This window comes from Saccopteryx bilineata, chromosome 10 (genome assembly GCF_036850765.1).
Source record: "Saccopteryx bilineata isolate mSacBil1 chromosome 10, mSacBil1_pri_phased_curated, whole genome shotgun sequence".
Classification (NCBI taxonomy): Eukaryota; Metazoa; Chordata; class Mammalia; order Chiroptera; family Emballonuridae; genus Saccopteryx; species Saccopteryx bilineata.
The window spans coordinates 31,742,440-31,764,843 of record NC_089499.1 but is presented as its reverse complement, the minus strand read 5'-3'; the positions used below and the strand labels follow the sequence as shown (position 1 = coordinate 31,764,843).

General features: G+C 35.0%; 1 protein-coding gene across 3 annotated transcripts in view; it reads right to left on the bottom strand.

Annotated features, from left to right (window-relative positions):
* TBC1D5 (TBC1 domain family member 5) overlaps nucleotides 1–22,404 on the bottom strand; it is a 545,405-nt gene that overhangs the window by 421,418 nt on the left and 101,583 nt on the right. For all 3 annotated transcript variants that reach the window (XM_066245714.1, XM_066245713.1, XM_066245715.1), the window contains exon 3: nucleotides 24–147. The gene's annotated coding sequence lies outside the window, so the exon portion shown is untranslated. The remainder of the gene's footprint in view (nucleotides 1–23; nucleotides 148–22,404) is intronic.

Here is a 22,404-nt window from a genome sequence, read left to right as displayed (position 1 = left end):
ATTTTGAATAAATATATGCTTACCTTTTAGAAGAACTTTATAGATCCACAAATCTAACTGACAGTTGAAAATGCATGCTCTTGTTATGGGTCAAAGATGACTTCCGGCTCAGTACAACAGAGTTCTCCAAATACAAGTCTTGGTTGGCTAACAGGAATTAAAGAAGAAACAAGAAATAAAGATCAACAGTTCTCCTTCAACTAAGTGCTAAACAACAAACACCTATAAAAATACAAATAAAATAGCTTCACACATTCTTATTCCAGAAGGAACTCTAAACCAAAGCAAAAATGCAAAAGGCAGGCTGAAAAAATTTATGTCATAATATTTTAGGTTCTTAGGGGACAAATGTTAGTCTCCTAATTAATAACTCTTCCTGTTACCGATTTTAACTCCAGGAAAAAAGGAAGTCATTTTATAATATCTAAAATAAAAGGCATTATAATACCCCCAAAAAAAGTCAAAATATTTCAATATAAAACAAATCATACAACTTCATTTCATTGTAAGACATAAAAGTATTCAAATAACACACTTTTAATACATAATAAAATAATATCAAGTATTAAAATCATATAAAATATGGAAATTTGACATTTGGAAACAAATGTGAAAAAAATTTCCATTGAAAGTGGATTTGAAAGCATTAATAAGATATAAAATTAAAATATAGACATATCGGTGTGGCAATATTATTTGTGAATTAAAAAATAATTTCCATAGCCTTTTTGCTTAAATATCTTATCAACTTTAATAATATACTTTACTAATCACATTTGACACAGATATATCTCTACATAAAATCTGGAAGAATGACAACTGAATTATTAAATAGCTATCCAATTTAAGTAAAGAATAATAAATTACTAAACATATTATCACTCTCCTCTAGATTTCACTCTCTATTACTTTCCTCCCAATAACCTATTAGAGCTTATCAGTAGCTCAGCATATACACAAAAGGACAACAGTAATTACGCAATATAATGTAAAACATAAATCAACAGCAAAGAACTGAAAAATATTAGGATAACAGAAGTAACAAATCTACTGAGATTCAAAAAATTAATTACTTAAAACACATTTTAGCATCATATACTACAAAAACAAAATAACAAAGTAGGATTTCTGAAGAATACAAATAAATATAGGGCTGATCTCTAAACAGAGTTCCAAAAAATGTTTTATGCTCTTGTATTAAATAAAATTCATGTTTTGTTTAAGAGAATGATTTATCACATTCTAATGTAACATTTCCTTATTTTAACTTTCAATCTTATCTGAAAAGTTATAAACAACACATTCTAAATTATACAATATGTATGGAAAACAGCAGCTCCTTGGACAGCAATATAATCACTTGGTTTTTCTAGATGGTTGAAATAAAGTCACTAAACCACTAAAATAAAGCATGTTTCTATTTCTCATCTTTCCCTTGTAAAATACAGAGCATTTTTATTCCATAAATAACTCTTTAAAAGTAAAATACATTCAAATATTCTTCAAATATTTCAACACGTTATTTGATGAATATGTTTATGTAACACAATATATATTGTCATATTAACATGTCAATACTTTTCAGAAAACAATGTCTATTTCTTAAAAAATTGTGACAGTAACCAAAAGAAAAACTGACACTGCAATCATTGTCTTCAATAGTTGTAATTTGTTTTGCTTCTAAACACACACTTTATATCGAGGTCAATTGTATATCTTTTACACTGCTAGGATTGTAATTTATTTTCTTGTTCTGACAGGATATGTCCAATAAAAGACCTCAGTGACATACCATCAGAGAAACCATGAGGAAAGAAAAAAGATCTCCGGCAGAATTAGGAGACATGAAGACTTATCTGTATAGTGAGACTGCGTGAGACACCAGACTTCCTCAGCAATCCATATGTAAAAGGAATGTTCACAACAGTCTCACTGAAAGGATATACCAGTTCTTTTTCTAGTTATTCTCTATGGAATTGCATAAATACTGAGAAATCTAGAAATAGACATACACATGCACATATAAGAATTATTGTCAGTGTATAAGTTACTGCTGCCCTGGGACTGAAATAATTTATGTAACATCTGTTTCCATATTTTTCTAATTTTTTCCTTAATTAACATGCATATTTAATGCATAAATGCTCAGACCATCTCTTTTTTTCTGCTGACTCTGCCTCTTTACTTTTGAAGTTGCATATTCCTAGAGAGAATTCAGGATAGATGGAAACCAAATCTTATTGAAAGCACTAATTTTTAAGTATAAACAAAGAACTAAACCAATTTTCAAGAAAATACTAAAATCTTAAGGGTTTTCATAAGAACATGTTCAATCTGCCAACATGTCATGCAGTAAATTAAGGTGCAAATACCAAAAAAGCACGATAAGAACATAATTCCAATATTATATTAATCTTCTTGATTTCTCTTTAAATTTATAAGAGCTAAGAAACCTATTACGATATTTATGATTTATTGTCTCTGTAAGTTTCAGTAATGTTTTAAAATTTTTATGCTTCAGGCAACTAACATAAATGAACACATTCCAAATAGTCAACATCAAGAAGTATGTAACCAACTATTTCTTTTTTGAATCCTAAACTTCAATGCTGTGCAGATGCAAGGAAAGTGGGAAAGCTTTTATTTTAAAACTCGTTCAAGTACAATCAACCTCTGGAAGCTCTTAATCTGAACTGGGGAATTCAAAACTCAAAATACTACTTATATTTAGTTTTAATAGAAAAATTAAAAATAGAAGCTGATCCAGCCAATGCTATAATAACTAAAGAATACCCAGATAACAACTCTTAAAATGCCAACAATGATTCTAGCTGTACTTACCTCACTTTAGGATTAATCACTTTGTATTTAATTGCCTATGCACTTCAGTCAGTCCTTTAATGTTTCTCTTCTGTTGTTAGGGCTGTTTGTAGACATTGAAATTGTCTCAGCCTAGAAGGTACATTTTATTTGGGGAAGCAGACAGCAGTACCCAATAACCATGCAAATATATCATTGCAAACAGAGAAAAATGCTTTTAAAAATACGGGAGGTGGGCAGCTATGAGATTGTCTAACAGGAAACCGATTTAGCCCAGAGATCAGACTGGAAAGGTGTGGGAAGTGTTCCATTCTGGGCACAGCAAGTGCAAAGGTTTGAAAGCAGTTATATGATAAACACACTCAGAGTCAAGAAAGAGAAGCAGAGAGGCCACTCACTACCAGAAAGGGAATGTATATGAAACAAAATGAGATAGAAAAATCAATAAGGCTAAATTACTAGAGGATTTTAACTAAGGTATGGCAAAAAAATGGTATGTTGAAGAAATATCAAATTTGGCTTAATTATGGAAAAGAGCAAGTGAGGTGTAGGGAAGGAGTTAGATGTGAGATGACAGTAGCTTAGATTAGAGTGATGGTGATGAATGAAATTGAAGAGGAGGCAGAAAGATTTATGAGATAACAATTAGCAGAACTGGTGAAAGATTGGATTCTGTGGAGGATGCAGATGGATATCAATTCCCCTCGCTGATGCACACGCCCTGAAAGATCAGTTAGGGGAGAAGAGCCCAAGCTTAGTTTTGGACGTGGTAAGGGGTAACCTATTGAAGATGTCACGCAGGCATTTCCATGTAAATATCTAGAGCTATAAGAAGGACCTGGAGCTTAAGGAATGCTCTGAGCTCAAACCAAATTCAGAATTTACCAGAATATGAGTAGTAAAATCCCATCACACATCCAGTATCTTCCTTGTGTCTAGCTATCACACCACATTAGAACAGGAAACTATATATTTCATAATTTGACAAACTCATTTGGCCTATAATTGGTTAATTCCACAAAGCATTATTCACCTCATCTTAAGTTACTGAAAAACAGCCATCCTTTATTGGATGCCCACTCTGGGATCAAACTATAAAAATATGCTGCAGCACTCTAAAAATATGTTCCATCATTAATCCTCACAATAACCTTGGAGATTTAACAATTACTGTGCCTACTTTTCAGATGAGGGCACTGAGGTTTAGGTAAGTGTGGGGTTGCTAGTAAAGCCAGCAAGTGATAGAGGCATATTTCCAATCCAAGGTTACCTGAACTCACAATTCATGTTCTTTCCACTAAATAGGAGGGTAGCATATACAGTGTCAAGAGTCTGGGCTCTACCATAAATCAACCTCACTTTCAATACTGGTCCCAGAAGACCGCTTAAGCACTCTGACATTTCCTCACTTGCAATTTTCCCCTTACTAGTAAGTACTGATGTTTTAGGGAACTATTGAAGCCTCTATCACAGTCCATGCAGTTGTGTATCACCACGAACATGACATGTGTGTTCACCGAGGAGTGTCAGTCAAGAGAACTCAGAGCAGAACTTAAGACCGTCCCTGGAGGCTTTGGAAATTTCACAGAAAGAACGTGGAAGGTCTTCGGGTACAGCCACATCAGTTGGCTCACCCCTGTTCTTCCCCAACCAGGGAAAAGTAGCTTCCAATAGAAGAACTGCCAGGAGGCAATATCCTAAGAACTGCCAAGAGAGAATTCAGTAGTGGTTCTAAAAAAATAGTGAACATAGCCTGACCAGCTGGTGGCGCAGTGGATAGAGCATCAGACTGGGATGCAGAGGACCCAGATTCGAGACCCCGAGCTTGCTAGCTTGAGTGCGGGATCATCTGGTTTGAACAAAAGCTCACCAGCTTGGACCCAAGGTCACTGGCTCAAGCAAGGGGTTACTCGGTCTGCTGAAGGCCCGCGGTCAAGGCATATATGAGAAAGCAGTCAATGAACAACTGAGGTGTCGCAACGAAAAACTAATGATTAATGCTTCTCATCTCTCTCCGTTCCTGTCTATCCCTATCTATCACTCTCTCTGACGCTCTCTCTGTCTCTGTTAAAAAAAAAAAAAGATAGTGAACATAAAATCACCTGAGATGCTTCCTAAGATGCAGATTCCCAGGCAGCCCCTCCCTCAGATTCTGACACAGCAGTGAGGAAGGTGACCCTTCAATCCTTCTACAAGACAGCTACCAGCAGCAACCACCATCCTTTCTTCAACACATAATTTTTAAATTATTTGTTAAACATACATATTACTTAATTTAGTCCAACTAAACTGCACTTAACCTAGTATTAAAATTTCAGATATTCTTCTGAACAACTACTATCAAGGTTCCTTTTCAACAGAAAGAGGGATGATTAAACAACAACAGTTTTAAATATCCTCCATCAAATCTGATTTTCCTTAATACAGATTCCAGTTTTATGATTAAAGTATATGTCATTTGTTTATTTATTTATAGAGATAGATAGATATAGATATTGATATATACCAAAAGACATAGGAATGTTTAAGAAAGATGAGTGTTCATAAGAAAAATTTTGTTGCAAAAATTATCCTTTGGTTAAATAAAATATATTGTATTAGGAAAATATATATATACATGTATGTCAGAGGGTCCAATACAGTAATAATTACCAAAAAATGAAATAAGAGTTTACATATAAGACTGCTCAGTGCTTACATATGCCAATGGATGCTAACATACAATAGTAGCAAAGCAGCATTCAGGATAGAAAATGTCTACTAATTTCTAGACTCTTCTGGTTACTAAAAAATTAAAGTATGTCCACCTTGTCTTCTACATGAACCATAACTCCCACTATGGAAGCATACATTCCTCTCACTGTCCCAGTAGCTCCAATTACCCCAACATACTGGCCCAGTGCGTCAGGGCTACTAGAATAACATCCCAGTAGCTCAGAGATTCTAACAAATTCCAAATTCCAACCTTTCACCCAAAGTAACAAAATTGAATTTTTAATTTTTAAATTTCATAATGGATGTTATTCTTTAAAGGTTTATCAGTGAAGCTAAAAGTGGGACAGCTGAAGTTTATTACATAATGTTTAAAATTCAATCCTCTGAATCAAAGAAAAGACCCACTCGGGTTTGACGCTTTGTTTTAGTTTTTGCCCCATGACTTACAACAGGCTGTGATAGGGAATAAAAGTTAAAGATAATAAAGCTGCTTGAAGAAACAGCTTTAGCAACCATAAAGTCAATACTCTACTGTGATACTGGCGCTTATATGGAATATGTCACTCAATGCTTCGCCTTCATCCCACACCTCTCACCAAGAAAAAGAAAATAGGTAAGAGGAACTTAAGGACACAAACATGTCCAAGATGTAATCACGAACAAATGATAAAACTGAAATTTGAATTCAGAATTTCAACCCAGAGTCTACAAGATCTTATATAATGTTACATCAATTAAAGACAACTATGAGTGCAACTGACCTGACCATTACTCACTCTTTCATGAATTCCCTTAACTTGATATATCTTTATATCGACAACAAACCAAAACTACTGACACAGTATAAATCTGTTCCTCTGGTCTTTATGGTAAACAAAAAATTTCCAAGTTGTCCTAATAAACCATATCTTCACTTCCAAAATGATGTTTCACTGCATAACAGTATATAACATTATTCTCTCCCAAACAGTTATGCCCATTTTTCACTAAACAGTTGGTACCAAGTTTTATCCCACACTACTCTAAGCACCAGGTAAAACAGAAACTAATGTACATACAATGCAAAAAAAAGAACTTTCTGTTATATGATTATATCTTTCAGTATTTTTCCTTATGCCATCAAGATAATGTCTCTTCTCTAAATCCTGGTTCCATTTAGCATCAAGCTCTGGATACCAAATTCAAAATAGCTTAATAATAAGACACAAATTAGCCTCTATTCCTCTGCTTAAATGAACCAAAAGATGTTTTTCTAATTCTGAGTGTTGCGTTGAGCACTTGAGTTTCACTCCAATCTCAAAGACCAGTCTAAATGCCTGTGACAAGGTAAAAAACTCCAGTAACTGTGTCTCCCCTAAGCAAGCTACAGATTCAACCTGACTGCCAAGAGATGAAAAGTCCCTTTAGACTTTGTTAGTTTTTGTCCATTTCATGTGGCAGAGACAAAGCACAGGACTTTTCAAAACAGACATCATTTATTGTACAATAAGAACAGAAACAAAGTATTCCCTTCTTTTACGTATGTTCCTGTAACTACAAAGAAAATAAAATTTTTGAAGTAATTATTTTAGATAAAACAGGCTGAAACTTTAAGCACTATCCATAATTTTATTTTGTATTCTAAATTCTCAGTTCTAGACTTATTAAATTATTTAACATCTCATTAACTACTCCTCCTTATGTTATTCCATTTGTTTCTGAGTTCTTTTTTAATCTATTTATTGCCTTTTAGTAACATCACCTGCCTGTCACCTTTTATCCAATAAACACTGCAATTTATCTTGTGCAAAAAGAAAAACTTGAATCATACTTAACTGCCATGAAGGAAAGTCTATGAAAAGCAGTCATTGTCCCAAGTTATTCTAGAATTCTAAAGAAATTTAAGTTCTCTAAAAACAAAAGTAGGCAAAACTAAAACCAGAAAAAGAACAGATAATAAGTTAGGTTTAAAAAGGACTCAATTATTTAAAATCTACTTTTTCTGTTTGTATGACTTCCCCATCACTTACTTTAGTACTCAACTACTGTTTCTTTATTAATCTCACTGCCTATTATCTGCTTCTCGAAAGAAAATAAAAGATATCTAAACTGGATAATGTTGCTAATCATTAGCAGCACAGAAGATCTCTGAATCAATTACTGGGTACTTAGCATTTTAGAAAGATAATTCCCATGGAGTAATAGAGCACTCACAACCAGACTAGTATCATAGCTAGGCATATGGAAGACTGAGACAAAAAAACATGAGGAAAATGGTGGTACCTAGACATATAAATGGAAGAAAAATAAGTTTAGTCAATTCCCAAGGTTTCTAATCTAGGGGTTAGGCAGACTATTTGTGCCACAAAAGGAAGAAGAAAAAAAGGCAGGAGGAGAAGAAGGTAAGAACAAAGGCTAAGGGAAAATACACCTACTATATCACTGATCACTGCAAATATTGATATATACCTACTTCATTATCCTGCACCCCAATAGAGATATGTTGAGGATAAAAGAAGGAATGAATGAATGGTCTCAAATTTTAACTTTACTAATTTTTACAACATAAAGTAATTTGAACTCACGGACTAAAGTGAACTTTAGAAAACAGCTCTTGCCCCTAATTCCACAAGTAGTGGAGACTTCACTTTATTTTAGAGCATCTCCTTATCTCTAAACAACACTAGTGCAAGCCAAGAAATATCTCCAATTGAGTGAGTACTTTCTTCACATAGTTGCCCCTGATTCATTTAGCTCACTTTAAGCTACTTACACAAAAATGATCCAGCTGAATATTAATGTTTGCATTAGGCTACTTGTTTAGGAGGTTTGATACTAATACTCAATGAATACCAAAAAAAATCCAATTAAAAAATGGACAGAGGACCCAAATAGACATCTCTCCAAAGAGAACAAACATATGGCAACAAACATGAAAAAATTCTCAACATCACTAGTCATCAGGAAATGCATAGCAAAACCACAGTGAGATATCACCTCACATTTGTCAGAATAGCTAGCATCAAAAATCCAACAAACAGCAAGTTCTGGTGAGGATGTAGAGAAAAGGGAACCACTTGTTGGCGGGACTGGAAATTGGTGCAGCAACTCTGGAGAACAATATGAAGATTCCTCAAACATTAAAAATAGAGCTGCCAAAACCCAACAATGGGTTATTTATCTGAAGAAAACAAAAACACTAATTAGAAAATATATATTCACTTGTGTTCATTGCAGCCTTCTTTACATAGCCAAGACAAGAAGCAATGTAGGCATCCATCAATAAATGAATGAATGAGCCTACAGGGCATTATGCTAAGTGAAATAAGTCAGAGAAAGACAAAAACCCCAGCATTTCACTTACATTGGAATCTGAAAGAAAAAAGAAGAAGTAAACAAAACAAAACAGATACAGCCCCACAGATACAGAGAACAAGCTGATGGAAGCACAGTGGGAGAAAGGGTTTAAAAAAAACAACAAGAAAATCACACTCTAGTAAAATAAATACAGTAAGATCGCACATACATCAGTGTGCTTTCAGTCTACTACCTCAATAAACCAGCAGTGAATGCATTTACATGACTAATGTCATCCCTTTGCTACTCAGAATGATAACTTCTTAAATGTAGTCTTCAAAAACACTTTTAAAATATGTAAAGATTCCAAGCAAGATTCTTTCTCTGGTTTTATATTGCAATAAAATGTACAAAACTAAATAAATCCAAAGTTTTGTAAGAAAAATGATCTATGAGGTTAAAAGACTACAAATTTGTGAAATGAAAAGAAAGTCATAAATATGATATAGTAAACAAAAACTTTTGGTTTTAACCAAAATGGGTTATAAAATTGTTTTTAAAAATTAATGTTTTTTATTATTATTATTTTGGATACTAGAAATTCAAAAAGAAAAAAAAGAACCCTGAGGCAATTTGTTATTACTCCCTAGGAGTAGACCCAAATAAGGTACCTGATTCTTAGGAAATTAAAACAAACAAAGTCAGCCAGTCTTTTAAAAAATGATCCTGTAAGTCTTTTGTGTTTATCTTTATAGTTACATCTGTCATCCAACTGAATGGGATGGAGACAGGACAGCAAGGGCATGGTTAAGTACCACGCTTCTACAGGGACAGAATTCACTAAAGCTACTTCAGCCTTTATAAAAGCTGCTAACTCTATTCGGTAGTAATCTTTCCCAGTCCTCTGTATTGAACCACTCACAACACAAGCTGAGGAAACGCTAGGCCATCTCCCACAGCAGTATTTGTGGAGGGGGAAAAAGCCCTAAAGTCTAGGTTACCTCATCTAAAATTGTTGCTACTTTTTTCAACAATGGACTAAATACTCACTGAAATACAACTTTATTTCACTGAAGACATTTAGAAGTGTCCTCATCTGAAGACTACCAACATGTAAAATGTACTTTTAAACTTACAACTGTCCTTCTGAGCAATGCCTGGTGATACTACTTTCTCAGACCATGAATCTTAGGGTGGCAGCGAGGGTGGGTGGATGTTGCCCTAAAAGTAATACTCGTCTTTGTGTTTTTTAGAAAATGTCATTTTATTTACTTCCCAGTAACAGCTCTATACAAACATATTATTACTGTCATTATTCCCACTTGCATAGATGAAAAAAGTATAGGCATTGTTAATTAAATGTATTTCATATCACACAGTTAACCACGGGTATTTAAGCTCAGGTCTGTGACAGTTCACAAGCCATATCCTTTACAAAGTATCACTGTTGGGCAGATAAAATGTATTATGCTCACTTTGTTAAAGCTGGAGGCCGTCGCCCAGGTGATATTAATGTGTGTTGAGAATCCTTGTAGCCTGGGGCTTGGTTTTGGAATTAAGCCTTTCCCACCCTTTTTGATGTGGGGTGGTACAATCCAATCATGCCTCAGAGAAGTAACTTTGTATTAGAAACTTCCCTATTTTATATATTGGATTAGAGGTTGTGAAGCTACACTATAAAATGAGGGTAGAATGAGAGCTTAGGTTCTTGGTTCCTGAGGTTAGCATGAGAGAACAGAGAGAGTAGAACCAGCAGCGGAAGGAGGCCACGTGGAGGAGGCCAGGAAAAGCAGCCAAGATGGCGGAGTGCTGAGTGAGATGCCAGTTTGTGTAGAGTTTGTATTTGGGATAAGGAAGGAGATGGGGAACAGAGGTGAATAAGTCTGGTGAGCTAGAAACCTTTGATTCTAGGAAACTCAGATAAGTCAGTGGCTTTGTGAGCACTGAATGTGACTGGGTTTTGGAGCCCAGTGTGTATTTTTACTTGCCTGCCGGGTGCAAGCTAGGATTAAAGACTATGGCCCATCAGTTTTTGGCTCCGCTGTTTCTTTACCGACTGTCCGAATCCAATGCGAACCTGCATGGGCCAGGCTGCTGTGATAGTGGCCGTGGCTTCTGGCTTTACAATCACCATGCCTTCAAGTATACCGATGAGTGATGTAAGTCAAAACCACATGGTGAATTAAGTGATTTCTTTATCTCCATTTCACTGGAGCCCTTGGAAACCTACTACTGAAAGTGAAGTTTCCAGCCCATATAACCATGGACCATGGGCTCATAACATTGAAATCTGTGATTCATAAAGCTCAGACATCAATTTCTCTGCACTTACTTTCATCCTTAAATACATTATATCCTGTATTCAATACTATAAGAAAGCTCTCTCTGAAAATATACCTAGCTAAACTCTGTACTTCAGTGTGATAAGACATTAATTTAAGATTAAACTTTCTAAACGACTAATTCCTAGATAGCTTTCAATACATTATCCTTGATGCGTATTTATTATATAAATGTATTATTACATACACACACACACACATAGTTGAGAAGCAGACCTTTTTAATGTCATTTCTTCTCAAATATTCCTAAAGCAAGTATGCCAGTTGGCAGACAAAGCCAAAATATGTCCTCAGTTTCACTTGTATACATGTGCAATGAATATAGATAAATCCCGGAAGAAATCTCCAAATACAAAACTTATCATACTAAAAATAATTGAGACCAAAACGAGGTAAGTCAGATCTGTGGCCTATCTCCACCTCATTCCCCAACCGTGACATGACTAACTGGAAAGAGCTTCAGAGAGCTGATAAAAGTGCTGTACTTCCTTTAAGGCAATTCCAGCTTTTCCTTACAAAGAACTTGTCACTATTTCTAGAAAGCTAGACTTGTTATATCACCTAAAAGAACTGCTCAGTCCAAACCTCTTTCAAATGGGGCACTAAGTTTCAGATTAAGCCAGTCAAAACAAGGAAATAATGTTGACCAGAAAACAAAGCTCATGTGGTAGAAGATTCGATCATGTATATATAATGTATCAATTATCTTTAGGAAATATATTGGTAAACCAGTTTAATTCTCAAGTATGAGAATAAAAAAAAAACCTAAATTCAAAAAAAATCATTACTCTGAAAAATAAAAAGTCGTATGAGCCTGCTCTATAGCTCTAGGCACATTTATCTTACTAGTCTCCCTATTCTGAACTCTGATAAACTAGAACAGCAATTTTCAACTGTGTGCCACAGGAATTTTTGTGTGTGTGTCTTTTATTTTATTTATTTTTTTATTTACACAATTAAATTTAACAGGGTGACATTGGAATTTTTAAAACATGCAATACCTATTTAGTCAAGGGCACAAACCTCTTTTGCTTTAGATTGTCAAATTAAAAAAAAATGACAACAGACAACACAATATCATATCAGTCTGGTGTGAATGAATCAAAATTATACCTATTTTTTTTTTGTCAGGTTGGCAAAAATATCATATTTTTGGTGTGCTACAAAATTTTAGTAATTAGTTTATGTGTGCCATGAGATGAAAACAGTTGAAACCTGGTCTAGAACACACACACAAGAAGGTCTTTTCCTCCATTACCACCCTACTGCACTCCTCCCTGGCCCTCCCCCAGTACGGTCAGTCCAATTTCTATCAAGTATTTGGAGTCTATTGTTTTACTCAAGTCTTTACAGCCAAGATATATGGAACATGAGAATACTATAATTAATGCCAAAGCTAAATAAAGGACTGATACATTATTTTTAATCAGGAAAATTATGATTAGTAATTATTAATTTATATGAAAATTTTTATATGATTTTTTAGCCTATACAACTGAAATAAATATAATTAGCACAAGAAATGTTTAATTTAATATAATTAAATATGCAGACTATTCTTCAGAATAGAAAAGTAAAAAATAAAGCACTTTACAATAATAAACTTTTATAAGGATTTAGCTCAGACATTTTAAAATCTTTTTTGTTAAAATTAAAGCATACACTTTGACAAACAGGTCATTTCTGTACTGAACAAAAACAACTGAAAATAACCCCAAAACTAGTACACCATAACACCATCCCCAAATAACAATCTGGATCCACAGCCACAGCTTCAGCTAAAGCAGCTAATCCCAGCTCTGGCTCTGCTGCAGAACATAATCAGAAAAGAGGGAAAAACTAAGAAGAAATAGCTTAATCAAATTCCTTTCCAACAGTTAATTCAATTTTCCTGAAAAGAATGATTAACCATGTAAAAGCTGCTACCGCTATTAAAATTAAATCACGCATCTTCCAGAACATCCTTTTTGGAAGTAATATACAGGTGATATCTCAGAGAAGAGAAGTGATCTAAAAAGTCAGGTAATTATTTATTAAAGTAATAATTTTTTTAAACCTTCATTATTCACAAGAAAGTTAAAGATTACCATTAGATTGAGGTAATTATAATCCATTAATACAAATGACAATTTAAAATATTTTTGCAATAACATCTAGTGTGCACTATAAAAAAACTTCCACATATGGTAGTGAATAAAAATGGAATACAAATTTAATCCAATTTAAAAATGTACAACTTGAGCTATGGTGCCTTGTACCCTCCCTCCAACATGACGTGTACTTTACTTAGAACTCTATATAAATTTGAATTCACATTATCAATCTTTCTGTACACACTCAAATTAACAATTTAATATACCTGCATCTAACTATAAATGTTTTTCCTTATATCTGAAACCTGCAGTTATTAGAGATTATAAAGGAACAGAAACCAAGGTTGAGCTTGAAGGAAAGATAAAACACTAGCGCACACTTGTGAATTCAGAGAGGACTCACTCTCAGTGCCGGGTCCATTCCTGCTGACTTCTACAGCCCTGCGATCAGCCCCAAGGCCTGAAGGGTTCAGAGCAGGACGTCAGTAATCAAGGAGAAAAATGACGGCTTATTTCTTGGAGAACAGACTAGCAATCCTTCTGTTTATGAAATTTACTAGAGGTTTTATGTTATTAAAATCCTGTATACTATGCAACCCATTAGGGGCAAAGTTATCATTTCATTAGATTCAGAAAAAAGTATTTTGGTAACACCATTCATGATTTAAAAAAAAATTTTTTTAAACTTTAACTATCAAAAAAAGAAAACTACCTAAAAGTTATTAAGTAAATATTACAAATCTTTCTAAAAATTAATACCAAATATAATACACAATGGTGACACATCCAAAGCATTATCCTTTAAAAAATGCTAAGACACTGATGCTCAGTATCACTTTTACTTGAGATTGTACTAAAATCTCAAGGCAGCAGAGTAAGATAAAAATAAAATAAAATAAAAAGCATAACAAGTAAAAAAGAGGAGGAAACAAAGTTTATTTTCAAATATGATAGTCAATTTAAGAGGACCTGAACGCACTTTATCAGATTTGATACGAGAATTCAGAGAGTTTGCTGCATCCATACAAAAACAAAGTTTCTGATTTTGACTCAATATGTCTACTTTCCCTGATCCATGATTCTTGCCTTTTTTGTGTCTTCTACAGTTAGGTGGTCTTCATTAAGAGTCACCAACCAGAACTACTCATTTATTAAGTGCTACGGTTTAATAACATTGGGATAATGTGCCCTCCTCCTCAAATCCGTTGCATTTTCATTGCATTCTATTCCTATAACAAATTGCTTCTGTAATTAAAATACCCATTTTTGTCCTTTTGGGGCTAGATCATCAGATGGGCCAATATCTCTAAGTGTACTCTAAAATGTCCCCAATACACCCCATAATGTAATTCCTATATCAAAATAAGCAAGTCATAACTCACTATTCTTAGTAAAATGTAGCCCAGTTTACCTAAAGTATCACTTTGCAACTGCCAAAATAAATGGCTAATATCACTAAAAAAGCTTTCAAAACTGAGAAGGAAAAAAAATCAAAGCTTCTACAGAAACTGGCTCTTATGAATACAGTGTATAGATGATGTGTTGTAGAGCTGTGCTCTTGAAACCTGTATACTTTTGTTAACCAATGTCACCCTGATAAATTCAGTAAAAAAGAAATTAAAAAATAAAAATACAGTGCCCCCAGTGGGGGAAAAATACATATAAAAATCATTAAACTCCATTTATAATAAGATGAATGCAAATGAAGCATACACTGAGCCACCATTTCTCAGCTATCAAAAAAATTTAAGGAGAGAGAAGATGGCAGCGGAGTAGGCGGATGCACAGACACCCAGCTCTCAACACCAAACTGGAATACAAATCAATTTAGAAAAAATCAGCATGAAAAACCAACACTAAACTGCAAGAACAGCTCTCAAAAACCAAGGAGCAAAGAGGAAGCCACAATAATCCTGGTAAGGAGTGCCTGAATCTCCTCTGCTTACAGGAAGGGAAGGAGGGGGGTGAGGCTGAGAGCCCAGAGAGGATTTCACAGAGGAAAAAGAGCAGAAACTACTGCTCACAGCCACTTACCTGGCGACCAGGGAGCAAGGTGGGTTGAAAAGACCAGCTTATCTCCCAAGTGGAAAAGACAGGGAGAGGGACAGACTGTGAGGGGCTAAGGTATGCAAGAAACAAAATAAAAAAGCTGACTCATTCGTGCTGGAGGCGGCCATAGCTGGGGGAGGGACTGAACCTTTCACAAAACAGAGCTGAAGTGCTTCCGGATCAGAGATCTCCGGACATCTATCCAGCTCCAATCAGCACAACAAGACACAGCTGAAAACAAGAAGTGGGGAGGAGGGGCAGTAACTCAGGTCTCCATGGAGATCTGAGATACACCTCCCCCTACTGAAGCTGAGAAAAAACCCTGCCCCCAGTGAGATTAGTTGGAGGAAGAGACCTTCAGCGTCTCAGGTTACACCCACAGCATTCCTGGATACAGTTTCAAGGAAGCCCCCTGCTGAGATCAGTTAACAAGACTATCACCTGTTAAGAAAACAAACAAATCAAGACTTCAAAGCTGCCCAAATCCGAAAGTGGATTACAAATAATAGCTGATACCAACCCACGAAGACCTAAAAATAACACAACTGAAAACTGGAGGCAGACAACACCAAGCCTAGACTCAATCAACTCTACAAATAAAAAAAAAAAGAAGAAGAAGATGAGAAAACAAAGGAGTGCAATCCAAATGAAACCACAAGAGACACTTTCGAGAGATGAACTGAGTGATATGGAAATAATCAAACTTCCAGATGCGGAGTTCAAAATAATGATTGTAAGGATGCTTAGGGATCTTAGAACAACAATGGAGGGGGAGTTTGAAAACCTAAATAAAGAAATAGCAAGTATAAAAAAGAATCAGTTGGAGACAACAAATACAATATCAGAAATAAAGACCACAATGGAAGGAATTAAAAACAGGATAGATAGAGCAGAGGATCAAATCAGCGAGTTAGAAGACAACTGGAATGAAGGCATGAAAGCAGAGAAGAAAAGAGAAAAAAGACTCAAAAAGTCAGAGGAAACTCTTAGAGAGCTCTGTGACAACATGAAGAGAAATAACATCCGCATCATAGGGGTTCCTGAAGAAGAAGAAAAAGAACAAGGGATAGAGACTTTGTTCAATCATATCATAGCTGAAAACTTCCCTAAATTAATGCAAGAGAAACTCTCACAAATCCAAGAAGCACAGAGGACTCCATTAAAGAGAAACCCAAAGAAACCTACACCAAGACACATCATAATTAAAATACCAAAGCTAAGCGATAAAGAGAAAATATTAAAAGCTGCAAGAGAAAAAAAAGTTATCACCTACAAAGGAGCCCCCATAAGGATGACATCTGACTTCTCAACAGAAACACCTGAGGCCAGAATGGAATGGCAAGAAATATTCAAAGTAATGCAGAACAAGAACCTACAACCAAGACTACTTTATCCAGCAAGGCTATCGTTTAAAATCGAAGGAGAAATAAAAAGCTTCCCAGACAAAAAACAACTCAAGGAATTCATTACAACCAAACCAATGCTGCAGGAAATATTAAGGGGCCTGGTGTAAACAGATAAAGTGGGAAAAGAATACAGAAAAAAAAAAAGAAAAAGGAATACACCTTTAAAGAAGAAAATGGCAATAAACAACTACATATCAATAATAACCTTAAATGTAAATGGATTAAATGATCCAATCAAAAGACATAGGGTAGCTGCATGGATAAGAAAACAGGACCCATACATATGTTGTCTACAAGAGACACACCTTAGAACAAAAGACACACACAGATTGAAGGTAAAAGGATGGAAAAAAATGTTTCATGCAAACGGAAATGAAAAAAAAGCTGGGGTAGCAATACTTATATCAGACAAATTGGACTTTAAAACAAAGGATATAATAAGAGATAAAGAAGGCCACTACATAATGATAAAGGGAGTAATCCAACAGGAAGATATAACTATTATAAATATCTATGCACCTAATATAGGAGCACCCAAATATATAAAACAGACTTTGATGGATTTAAAGGGCGAGATCAACAGCAATACTATAATAGTAGGGGATTTCAATACCCCACTAACATCACTAGATAGATCCTCAAGAAAGAAAATTAACAAAGAAACAGCAGACTTATTGGAAACACTAGATCAACTCGATTTAATAGATATCTTCAGAACCTTTCACCCTAAAGCAGCAGAATATACATTCTTTTCAAGTGCTCATGGTACATTCTCTAGGATAGACCACATGTTAGGGCACAAAAGTGCTCTCAACAAATTTAAGAAGACTGAAATCATATCAAGCACTTTCTCCGATCACAACGGCATGAAACTAGAAATGAATCACAGCAGAAAAGCTCAAAAATTCTCAAACACATGGAAACTAAATAGCAGGGTGTTAAATAATGAATGGATTAAGAATGAGATCAAAGAAGAAATAAAGAAATTCCTAGAAACGAATGACAATGAGCATACAACAACTCAAAATTTATGGGACACAGCGAAAGCAGTGCTGAGAGGGAAGTTCATAGCACTACAGGCACACTTTCAGAAGCTAGAAAAAGCTCAAATAAACAACTTAACCCTGCATCTAAAAGAATTAGAAAAAGAACAGCAAGTAAAGCCCAAATGTAGTAGAAGGAAGGAAATAATAAAGATCAGAGCAGAAATAAATGACATAGAGGCTAAAGAAACAATACAGAGGATCAATGAAACTAGGAGCTGGTTCTTTGAAAAGGTAAACAAGATTGATGCACCTTTAAGTAGACTCACCAAGAAAAAGAGAGAGAGGACTCAAATAAATAAAATTAGAAATGAGAGAGGAGAAATAACAACTGACACAACAGAAATACAAAATATTGTAAGAAAATACTATGAAGAACTGTATGCCAAAAAACTAGACAACCTAGATGAAATGGACAAATTCCTTGAAACGTACAATCTTCCAAAAATCAATCTGGAAGAATCAGAAAATTTAAACAGACCAATTACACCAAAGGAGATCGAAACAGTTATCAAAAAACTCCCAACAAAGAAAAGTCCGGGGCCCGATGGCTTCACAACGGAATTCTACCAAATATTCAAAGAAGAACTAACTCCTATCCTTCTCAAACTATTTCAAAAAATTCAAGAGGAAGGAAGACTTCCAAACTCCTTTTATGAGGCGAGCATAATTCTGATTCCAAAACCAGGCAAAGACCACACAAAGAAAGAAAATTATAGGCCAATATCTCTGATGAATATAGATGCTAAAATCCTCAACAAAATATTAGCAAACCGGATCCAACAATATATGGAAAAAATCATACACCATGATCAAGTGGGATTTATTCTGGGGAGGCAAGGCTGGTACAATATTCGTAAATCAATCAATGTGATTCATCACATAAACAAAAAGGAGAAAAACCATATGATAATTTCAATAGATGCAGAAAAAGCATTTGATAAAATCCAGCACCCATTCATGATCAAAACTCTCAGCAAAGTGGGAATACAGGGAACATACCTCAACATGATAAAAGCCATCTATGAGAAACCCACAGCCAACATCATACTCAATGGGCAAAAATTAAAAGCAATACCCTCAAGATCAGGAACAAGGCAGGGGTGCCCCCTTTCACCACTCTTATTTAACATAGTCCTGGAAGTCCTAGCCACAGCAATCAGACAAGAAGAAGAAATAAAAGGCATTCAAGTTGGAAAAGAAGAAGTAAAACTATCATTATTTGCAGATGATATGATATTGTATATAGAAAACCCTAAAGTCTCAGTCAAAAAACTACTGGACCTGATAAATAAATTCAGCAAAGTGGCAGGATATAAAATCAATACTCAGAAATCAGAAGCATTTTTATACACCAACAATGAACAGTCAGAAAGAGAAATTAAGGAAACAATCCCCTTCACAATTACAACCAAAAAAATAAAGTACCTAGGAGTAAACTTAACCAAGGAGACTAAAGACTTGTACTCGGAAAATTATAAAACATTGATAAAAGAAATCAAGGAAGATACTAACAAGTGGAAGCATATACCGTGCTCATGGTTAGGAAGAATAAACATCATTAAAATGTCTATATTACCCAAAGCAATTTATAAATTCAATGCAATACCAATTAAAATACCAATGACATACTTCAAAGATATAGAACACATATTCCAAAAATTTATATGGAACCAAAAAAGGACATGAATAGCCTCAGCAATCTTAAAAAAGAAGAATAAAGTGGGAGGTATCACACTTCCTGATATCAAGTTATACTACAAGGCCATTGTACTCAAAACAGCCTGGTACTGGCATAAGAACAGGCATATAGATCAATGGAATAGAACAGAGAACCCAGAAATAAACCCACAGTTCTATGGACAACTGATATTTGACAAAGGAGGTAAGGAAATACAATGGAGTAAAGACAGCCTCTTTAACAAATGGTGTTGGGAAAATTGGACAGCTACCTGCAAAAAAATGAAACTAGATCACCAGCTTACACCACTCACAAAAATAAACTCAAAATGGATAAAAGACTTGAATGTAGGCCGTGAAACCATAAGCATCTTAGAAGAAAACATAGGCAGTAAGCTCTCCGACATCTCTCGGAGCAATATATTTGCTGATTTATCTCCACGGGGAAGTGAAATAAAAGACAGGATAAACAAATGGGACTATATCAAACTAAAAAGCTTTTGCACAGCTAAAGACAACAAGAACAGAATAAAAAGACAAACTACACAATGGGAGAACATATTTGACAATACGTCTGATAAGGGGTTAATAACCAAAATTTATAAAGAACTTGTAAAACTCAACACCAGGAAGACAAACAACCCAATCCAAAAATGGGCAAAAGAGATGAATAGACACTTCTCCAAAGAGGACATACAGATGGCCAATAGGCATATGAAAAAATGCTCAACATCACTAATCATTAGAGAAATGCAAATTAAAACCACAATGAGATATCACCTTACACCAGTCAGAATGGCGCTTATCAACAAAACAACACAGAATAAGTGCTGGCAAGGATGTGGAGAAAAGGGGACCCTCCTGCACTGCTGGTGGGAATGCAGACTGGTGCAGCCACTGTGGAAAACAGTATGGAGATTCCTCAAAAAACTGAAAATCGAACCGCCTTTTGACCCAGCTATCCCACTTTTAGGAATATACCCCAAGGACACCATAGAACGGCTCGAAAAGGAGAAATGCACCTGCATGTTTGTGGCAGCATTGTTCACAATAGCGAAGATCTGGAAACAGCCCAAGTGTCCGTCAGAGGACGAGTGGATTAAAAAACTTTGGTACATATATACTATGGAATACTACTCAGCCATAAGAAATGATGACATCGGATCATTTACAATAACATGGATGGACCTTGATAACATTATACGGAGTGAAATAAGTAAATCAGAAAAAAAAACTGAGATGAATCCATACATAGAAGGGACATAAAAATGAGACTCAGAGACATGAACAAGAATGTGATGGCAACAGGGGCGGGGGGGGGGTTGGGGGAGGGGGGGAGGGGGTGAAGAAGGAGAGAGGGCTTAGGGGAGGGGAGGGGCACAAAGAAAACCAGATAGAAGGTGACAGAAGACAATTTAACTTTGCGGGAGGGGTATACAGCACAATCAAATGTCAAAATAATCTAGAGATATTTTCTCTCAACATATGTACCCTGATTTATCAATGTCACTGCATTAAATTTAATAAAAAAATATTAATATTAAAAAAAAATTTAAAATTATGATAGTATATTGTTGGCAAGGCTGTGGGGAAACAGGCACTCCTGTACTATTAGTAGAAGTGCAAATTAATACAACCCCATGCCGGGGAACTGAGCAGTGTCTAAAAAAAATGACATAAGGATTACTCTCTTAACCAGCAATCCCACTTCCAGGAATTTACCCTGAAAATAAACCTGCAACAATATGAAAATACATATGTATGAGGTTATATATTGCAGCCTCATTTCCAATTGCAAATTATTAGAAACTATTTAAATGCCCAAGCATAAGAGGTTGGTTGACTAACCTATGATACATACCCACAACAAATTAGTAAGCATCTGTAAAAATGAGTAAGATCTCTATAAACTGATACAGAGTAATTTCCAAGACATACTGACAAATTAAAAAAGCAAATTGCAAGAGAGCATATATAGCATGCTACCTTTCCTAAGAAAGGGAAAATAAGAAATGAGAAAAGTTATCTGGTTATCTTTATAAAAGGATGAACTATAGAGCAATAAAGTTGGTTACCTATAAGGGGGGAGTGGAGCTGGGGAGATGGAATGACACTTTTCTGAGTACAACTTTTCATACAATTTTACTTTTTGGAAAAGTAAATGATCATTTCCTACATATTCAAAAATATTTATATTATATCAACAAGGATATGAAAAAGGAGAAAAATGCAGAAGATGGAAAACTAAAATGAGTGAATTTGACTGTATTTCAAATAAACACCACATTCACACTGAAGGGATAAAAAAGAAAGAAGTAAACCCAGTAATTATGAGTACAGCATTTGATTATATATACTCACAGAATCAAGTGGAGTGGGGAGGGAGAACTTAGAACAAATCTTACTCTTCTTGGTAAACTTGTTTGTTGTAGTGGCATAATGAACCAATTCTGAAACTATTTTAGATATATTATTGAGTAGCACAAATAATATATTGACATTGTTGAAAAAGTATTATATCAAATGTGAAATTTACTAAACTGATCATTGTGCTACAGATCTGGAATATCCCTATTCTTAAGAAGCATACACTGACATACTTTTAGGGATAAATGCAACTTGTGTTCAAATGATTCAGAAAAACATTTTGTGTGAGTGTGTGTGTGCATTGAGGGAGGAAGGGGAAACGTCCAGATGATAAAACAAATGGTATAAAACAGCAGTGGGAGAACTGAGGAGACACAGTTCTTTCTCTTAGAACTTTTCCATAAGTTTGAAATTATTCCTAGTTAGAAGTTTGGGTTGTTTGTTTGGTTACTATTTTTCCTGCCCTAATACTCCCATGTTACAAATAAAGAGAGTGAGATCTCATGATAAGTAATCAGGAAGTGAGCCCAACCTGTTTTACTCCAGAATCTAGCATTAATTAGTTTTAATTATCACAATATACTGCATTTGGGGTATTAGATTTAGCCAAGCC